The following is a 7,774-nucleotide window of genomic DNA, read 5'->3' as shown; positions in this document are numbered from 1 at the left end:
AATCAACATAAACAAAACTGTGGACACAGACCAGGACGAGCTGACACTGAGGACTAAGTTGCCTTCATGTCTGGGTTCTGAAAGGGAAGTAAAATAAATTTATGTGGAGAGGTCTATGGTCTATTTCAAAATCAGCACATGTGCTGTTTGAATGAATCATCACTTCCAACCACTGGTTGTTGGTTTTTGAATCTTGCTTGCTGATGAAGCACTGAATCTTTACTGTAAAATTCAAAAGTATTTCTGAAAAATTTTTAAAAATTTATTCTGACTAGTTAAAGCAAGTCCACACAAGGCGCCATTCCTGGCAACAGAAATGCAGAGGTCTGGTGCATTTCTGGTTGTCCTTGTCCCCTACCTTCCTGACGCCTGCCAGCATATCTTCTAAAGGGTGTGACAAGAGCCAGCAGGACTTACACTTTAAATGGCAAGCCTCCCTTTCAAGGTCACCAAGTTGTCTCTGGATTTGGGGGCTGTTCCAGGATTTTCACCTCTAAATAAGTGTTTCTTTTGGCCTCCTGGGGAAGTTACTAAATGCTACAAAGATGAGGTCAAAGTGTTCTCAAAATCAGAGTTTGGAATTGGCCTTCAGGATGTGCATGCAAAATTAGTCACACAGAAAATCCTAAACTTGGGGTACAGTTGTGCACATCTGTAAACCCAGCACTTGGGAGGCTGAGGTAGGAGGATTGTGAGTTCCAAACCAGCCTGGGCTATATTCTGAGACCTTGTGTCAAAAAGATAAAATGAAAGAGAAAAAAAAAATCCTAATAATAGCAATTTTGGGTCCTTTAAGGGTGTATTTGGTTTGTGAAAATGAAGCCATTGGTAACCAAGCCAAAAGGGTGTGATTTTTTTTTCTTTTTTTTTTTTAATTCAGGACCTAAGCACTCTACTACTTGAGCCAGGCCCCTAAGTCCTTTTGTTCTTTAGATAGAGTCTCACACTAACTTTGCCAGGAACGTCCTAGGACCATTATCCTCTGACTTCCTACCTCTGTCTCCCTAGGATTACAGGTGTAAACTGTGATGCCCAGCAAATTTGGAATTTTTTAGGTAACTTTTAGAACTGACCCTGAAGACACTTTCAAAAAGTAATTGCATTTCTTTAATTCATCAGTTATTGGGAGAGTGGAGGAATAAAACAAAACAAACCACCATTGCTGGAAACACCTGGATTCATCTACTGAAAACATTCGTTTGTATGGTCTGAGGAGCAATGAGAGGGACCTCTTGGTCACCAGAAGGCCAACATACTAGTCTCCTCTTATCTGCAGTTTACATTTGTGTGGTTTCAATTACCTTCAGTCAACCATGGTCTAAAAATATTAAATGGAAATTTCCAGAAACAGACAATTCCTGCTTTAAATACCTTATTATGGTAAATTGTTGATAATTGTTCTATTTCGTTCTTAGTTTTTGTTAGTGTCATACTGTGCCTACTACAGAAATTAAACTTCATTACAGGTATATATGTTTGTATGTATATAGAGGTTTTAGTACTATGGGTGGTTTGAGGTATCCACAGGGGGTCATGGAACAGATCCACAACGGATAACAGGGGGCATCCATGCTAACATTTATCAAACACCCAGTGGGCTCAGCGGCTGTCTCGGTTTGGCTCACCACAGCCCTGTAAGGGTAGAATTACATCCTGCTTGGCAAGTGATGTTGTATTACAGGCCCAGAGTTGCAAGGAGGTGGGCAATGGTCCCCACTCAAGTCTTGACAGGAGTGTAAATTAGCATAATCCTCCAAAAGGCAATTTTGCCATACAGCTCAGTCTTAAAAGTACTCATCATATCCCTTTAAAAAAAATCCCTTAATTGTGTTAGGGTTCTCTAACAAATAGTCCCCAAATTCTGGTTACAGAATTGGCAAGTTATCTATATACTTGACTTTGTAGGCTGATCAGCCTCTGTCACAACTATCGCCTCTGTTGCTGTCACTGCCTTATGAAAGCAAGGTGTGACTGCGCTCCCAGCAGACTTCATGTATAGACACTGGAACTGGAATTTCACATAGGTATCACATGTCACAAAATATTCCTTAAACCACTTTTTTTCTTTCGCAGCATTTTGGTTTTTTTTTGTTATCATGTTATTGTTGTACTGGGGGTACATTGTGACATTTACAAAAATGCTTATATCTTTTTTTTTTGAGGAAAACATCTTTGGTATTTATTACCACATCACTTGTATTATCTACAATTAATTAAAGCCTTTTAAATCCATACTGAATTAAACACATTTTTTTTGCAGTAAACTCTTTTTTTAAATTATTACTATTGTGGTGGGTGGGGGTACACTGGAGTATTTACAAAAGTGCTTGCAATGTATCAAATGTATCATACTTGAATTCACCCCCTCCCCCAATTTCTGAAACAGTTTCAACAGGTATAATTTTTTCATTTACATACATGTGTATATATTATTTGCACCATATTTGCTCTCCTACCCTTTTCCCTGCCACCCCCCTCGCCCTGCCTCTGAGCAGAACCTGTTCTACCCTCCTGTTCTCAGATTTTGTAGAAGAAAAAACATAAAAGATAATAAGAAGGACATAGTGTTTTTGCTAGTTTAAGATAAGGATAGCTATACAGAGAGATTCCTAGCGTTGCTTCCATGTACTTGTGTATTGCAATCCACATTGGCTCATCTCTGCCAGACCTCTTCCCTACTTCCTGTCCCCTTCCCATAGTGGCCTCAAGATTACTATCTTCACTCCTCTACAGTGAGGACATAAACTACACTCAAGTTTTAGGTTCCCTTCTCTTTCCCTATTCCTCCCATGCACGTTCTCCCCTTAGTGTGTGCCCCATGTCCAGTAATATTACCGCATTTGCTTTAGGTCTAAAGTCCACATATGAAGGAGAACACAGGATTTTTGGTCTTCTGCTCCTGGCTAACCTCGCTCAGGATGATGTTCTCCAGTTCCATCCATTTACTTGCAAATGACAGAATTTCATTCTTCTTCATGGCTGAGTAAAACTCCACTGTGTATAAATACCACATTTTCTTAATCCATTCGTCAGTAGTGGGGAATCTTGGCTGTTTCCATAACTTGGCTATTGTGAATAGTGCCGCAATAAACACGGGTGTGCAGGTGCCTCTGGAGTAACTGAGTCACATTCCTTTGGGTATATCCCCAGGAGTGGGATTGCTGGATCATATGGCTGATCTATGTTTAGTTTTTAAAGAAGCTTCCATATTGTTTTCCAGAGTGGTTGCACTAGCTTGCATTCCCACCAGCAGTGTATGAGGATTCCTTTTTCCCTGCATCCTTGCCTACATTTGTTGTTGGTGTTTTTGATGCTAGCTATTCTAACAGGAGTGAGGTGGAATCTTAGTGTGGTTTTGATTTGCATTTCCTTTGTGGCCAGGAATGGTGAGCATTTTTTCATGTTAAACCACTTTTTTAAAAATGTTAAAATTACTTTGAACTACATTACAGAAGTCCACGCAAACATAGGCCGGAGAATGAACGTGGCTTGCAGTCCACAGTTGGCTAGCCCCAGGCTTAAAGCACTGGAAATTTCTCCCACTGCTGCAATGATCCACCATGGTGGATCCTCGCTGGAGGCCCTCTCCCAGTGGCTTCTCTCCAGTGGCAATCCAGAGCTTCAGGGTCTTTCCATCCTGTGAGAGGTCCTCTCTACTCTCCAGGATCTTCTTGTGGGCAAGTAGGAGGTGGCTCATGCCTTTCCCCCACATTCCACTGGCCAAAAGTCAGGCACCCAGCACTTAAAGTGCATGAGAGACAGGGAAATTGAGGCTAGCAGTGTGTCCAGTGGGAAATGGGGAGGGTGCTTGCTGACCCAAAGTAGTGTGTCCACTAATCAAACAGCGTACCATGTCCACCCGTATTTCACATGGTGGCATAATTCCAAAGTGTAAGGCTAGAAAGGAGGCTAGTCTGGAAGAATCTTGCAGAATTCTCTCTAATTCAGTACCTATTATGTGTTGAAGGGAAAGTTGGAGTCACCTCAAGGGCTCTTGGTCAGGGTCACACAGCCAATAGGTGGATGACCAGGATAACTCAATCATCACACTCTCTGTAGCTACCATTCTAGCTGCTTCTTGGTGCTGTGACCAGGTTCTAAATGATCCAAACCTGATTCTCTGTCTTCCAGGGTGTCACAGAGCCTTGGAGCCTATGAGGGTTTCCTCTATTCCCCCTCCAGCCTTGTCTGTCACAGAGTTCAAAGCTTTTCCCTGGCTTCTGAGGACCTGTCCTGACAGCTCTACCCTCAGAAGCAAGGCAAGGAAATGGGCCAGTTATTCCATTGCTTCATAAGGGAGATACGAAGCTGGACTTGCCAGGTCCACCCACACGCCTCGGGCAGAAGGGAGCAATCCCAGCTCTGCACTGCTCCAGAGCTGGGAAGACCAGGCATCTATTTTTGGGGGGTTTCCCAAGATCCTGAGAGATCGGAGAGGGGAGGATGGATGCTGTTGGGTTTGGGGGAATTTTATATACAAATTGCATTTAAGTCCAGATGATAGTGGGTGTGGCAAGCTGGCCTCCTAGGATCTGAAAGTTTGGATGACTTACTTCCGTCCCTGGACCTCTGTTTCCTCCCTCACTCATAAAAGGAGAAAAATACTTAAGATTGAGGGTTATGGAGTATGTGACCAGCAAGGGGCATGAAGTGGGATGGGGAAAAGCACTCAACTGCTGGAATGTACCAAGTGACCTTGACATTCCCCAGTAGCTTTGTACTTGAGGACCTTGTATCTTCCAACTGAGTCTCCAGCTGTCCTCATGGGTGTCCCCCAAGGGTCCTGTTTGTAGTCCTTTCCTGCAGAAGTGCAACTGGTTTCTTTGGAGCCACTGTCTGAGCCAGCCAGGGCACACTTGGGAGGCAGGTAAGGTTGCTACGGCCCCTCTGCCTGCCCATGTACCTGGGCAGTTCTAGAAGTTTGATGTCCTACTGAATGAGACAACAGAGTCCCAGGAAGTGACTGGGTGATTTCTAGCTGCAGAAGGTTGCAGCCCCCAAAACAGCTGCCCAGGGTGGCAGATGCAGAAGGGCAGAGAATCCTGGCAGGTCACTCTAGAATGTTCATAGAGGAGGCCCCGGGCAGCAGCCAGTCACCAGGAGAGCCTTGTGGCTGAGATGGTCTCATACTTTAAGCAAGGGTAGAAAACATGAATTGTCCATCTCAAACATGGCAGAGCATGTGTGCAGATAGAGCCTGAGGGAACGGAGAGTCAGGTGACATGTGTCCTGGTGGTTAGGGCAGGTCCAAATCTGATAGCCATCATTCAGGACTGAGCCACATGGAGATGCAGCCTGGAATTGAAAATCTCTGGTTTTCCAACAGATATTAGACTTTGTGTGAAATCTCCTAAACTCTACTACAATATCTAATTTAATTTACAAATAACACTCTATGCCAATCAAATAAAATGTATCTGCTTACTAAATGTGGTCCTGGTTACCTCTGCTGTCAAAAAAATATGGTGGCTCTGCAAAGGGATAACACTGCTGTGGTCAGACACATCATCTAGTGACAGTCCCCAGGCCGGGTGAGAGGCTGGTGTGACAAAACACGGAGGCTGTTGGGTGGGGAGGCCTGAACTGGACTGGGGTACATCTTTGGTTTGAAGCAATCATTTATTCCTTCAACAAACATCTACTTTCTGCCCTGTGTCCGGCACTTGGATATAGTGGTACATGAATTTCCTATTGCTGCTGTATCAAATAATACAGCTTAAATAACAGCAATGTATTCTTCCACAATTCTGGGAGCCGGAAGGGACATGCCAGCATCCTTGAGCCAAAATCTGGGTGTGCTCCCTCTGAGGCTGCAGGGAAAAGCTGTTCTGCTTCTCCTGGCTGTTCATGGTTGCCGGCATTCTTTGTCCTGTGGCTGCATCACTCTAGTTTCTGAGGGCAGGTCACCTCCTGTCCTATGTGTCCAGTCTCCTTTCTATGTCCCAAATTGGACATTTGAAATTTGGTTTAGTAGCCACCTGGTTAATGTAGGAAAATCTCTTCTTTGCAAAATGCTTCCACATCTGTGAAGACCTTTCCTCCTTCTAGCTAACAGGTACAGGTTCCAAGGATTAGAACCTCATCTCTTTGAGGGCCATTATTCCACCCACCACAGGTGACAAAGGACAAAAGGGATAAAGTCCCTGCTCTTCTAGAGCTGGTTTTCTAAAGGGGTAGCAGAAAAAAGCCAACAAGCCAATAAATTCAGAATGGAACACCATGCTGTGGACGTGTTAGGAAGGACCTTTGGACTGGCTCTGTAAACCTCAGGAATGTTCCTCAGGCAGGGGTGAGGGTTTTTGGGAATCTCCTGACTGTGTGTCTCGGGTCACAGAGTGTACATGACTGTCTGCAACTACATTTTAAACCTGAGACTCCCAGGCTGGACATGGGTAGGATCTGACTCCATCTCCTGGGGGTGGGGACCCCAAAGAACTACATTTACTGCAGTGCCCCTGTGGTTTTGACCCAAGGCACAGGTGGCTCTGGGCATAACTGTCTCCTCTCCCTGTACAGCCACAGCAGCACAGAGGATCTGGCTGGTTGGAAGTCATTGAGTGAGACCCCTAGGAAATGATCTGTGTCCACAGCTGCTGTCTATGGGGTTGCCTTACAAATCTTCCCCAGGAGAGGAAATTGAAAACACGTGTCAGGCACTTAATGAGACCAATAAATTCCTCTGAGTCCTACTCTGGCTAATGTTTGATAATTCCGTGAGCCCTTCTGACGTGGGGTCTCTAGCACTGGGGGAATAGATTGAGCGAAGTGAGACATACACTCAATTAGCAGAAGCTGTGTCATTACAGGCAAGTCACTCAACCTTTCTGAGCCTCAATGTGTTTACTTGTAAAACAGTCTGAAAGATATTGCAGGGATGAGCTGATGGTCATGGGGCAGTTGTGTGTTCATATTTGCATGTTGTCTTCAGTCCTGGGCTGAGTTAGGATCACCAGACAGACCGACAATTCCTACCTGAGGCTAGGTGGAACTTGAGTTCAAGGTTTCTTCCCATGAGACCTTGTCATGTGATTTCCTAAGAACAGTGACTGCCATTTTTTTTCCAAGTGTTTGGAAGACTCCATCCACCGTGAGCTCAAGACTACTGAATCCTATGAGAATTTTACAGTGGTTCTAAGCCCAGGTCAATACCTTGTCCCCAGCTCTCTGATGATTAGAATTTAGGTTATCAACCCTTTCTCCTTGGGACCTTTGAATCCCAAGGATGACTTGGGCTGTACCTGCTCTAAAAGAGGAGGAGTGGGTATAAGTTTCTATCAGGATGCAAAACAGAACCATGTGTTGGCGGTTTCTCTGCTGGAGCATGGTTTGGGGGAGAAGTGTTTCCCAGTGAAGAGTTGATACCACAGAGACCCACGCCCTTGGCCCTGGTTCCTATGGGCCCTGGGCCAGTGCCTTCCATGAGAGGCAGGAAACTATTCTGAGAGTGTTCGCCTCTGTCAACCAGGGCTTGGCTACTCCTCAAGACCGTAGCCACTCTGCATCAAGGGAACATGCTGTGGGAAGGCAGGTGTGGACTCCTCAGACCCATGGGCATCTTTGCTTTCTGCAGACATCTGTTTGAACTCGCTCAGTACTTGGAGAGGAGGTTAGGTGGTCAGGGAGCCAACCAGAGCTGCCATATTCTCCAACCAGAAGGAACATTCACACTGCTCTCTTAGTCAGTGTCACATCCTAGAGCTGTGATGCTATGCGGGCTGCTGTGTGTGGTGGCCAGGTGAGGCTCAGATTGAACACTTAGCCTCTTGTTCCATGT

The sequence above is a fragment of the Castor canadensis genome, chromosome 19, assembly GCF_047511655.1.
Source record: "Castor canadensis chromosome 19, mCasCan1.hap1v2, whole genome shotgun sequence".
Taxonomy (NCBI): domain Eukaryota; kingdom Metazoa; phylum Chordata; class Mammalia; order Rodentia; family Castoridae; genus Castor; species Castor canadensis.
This window is presented reverse-complemented; position numbering follows the sequence as displayed.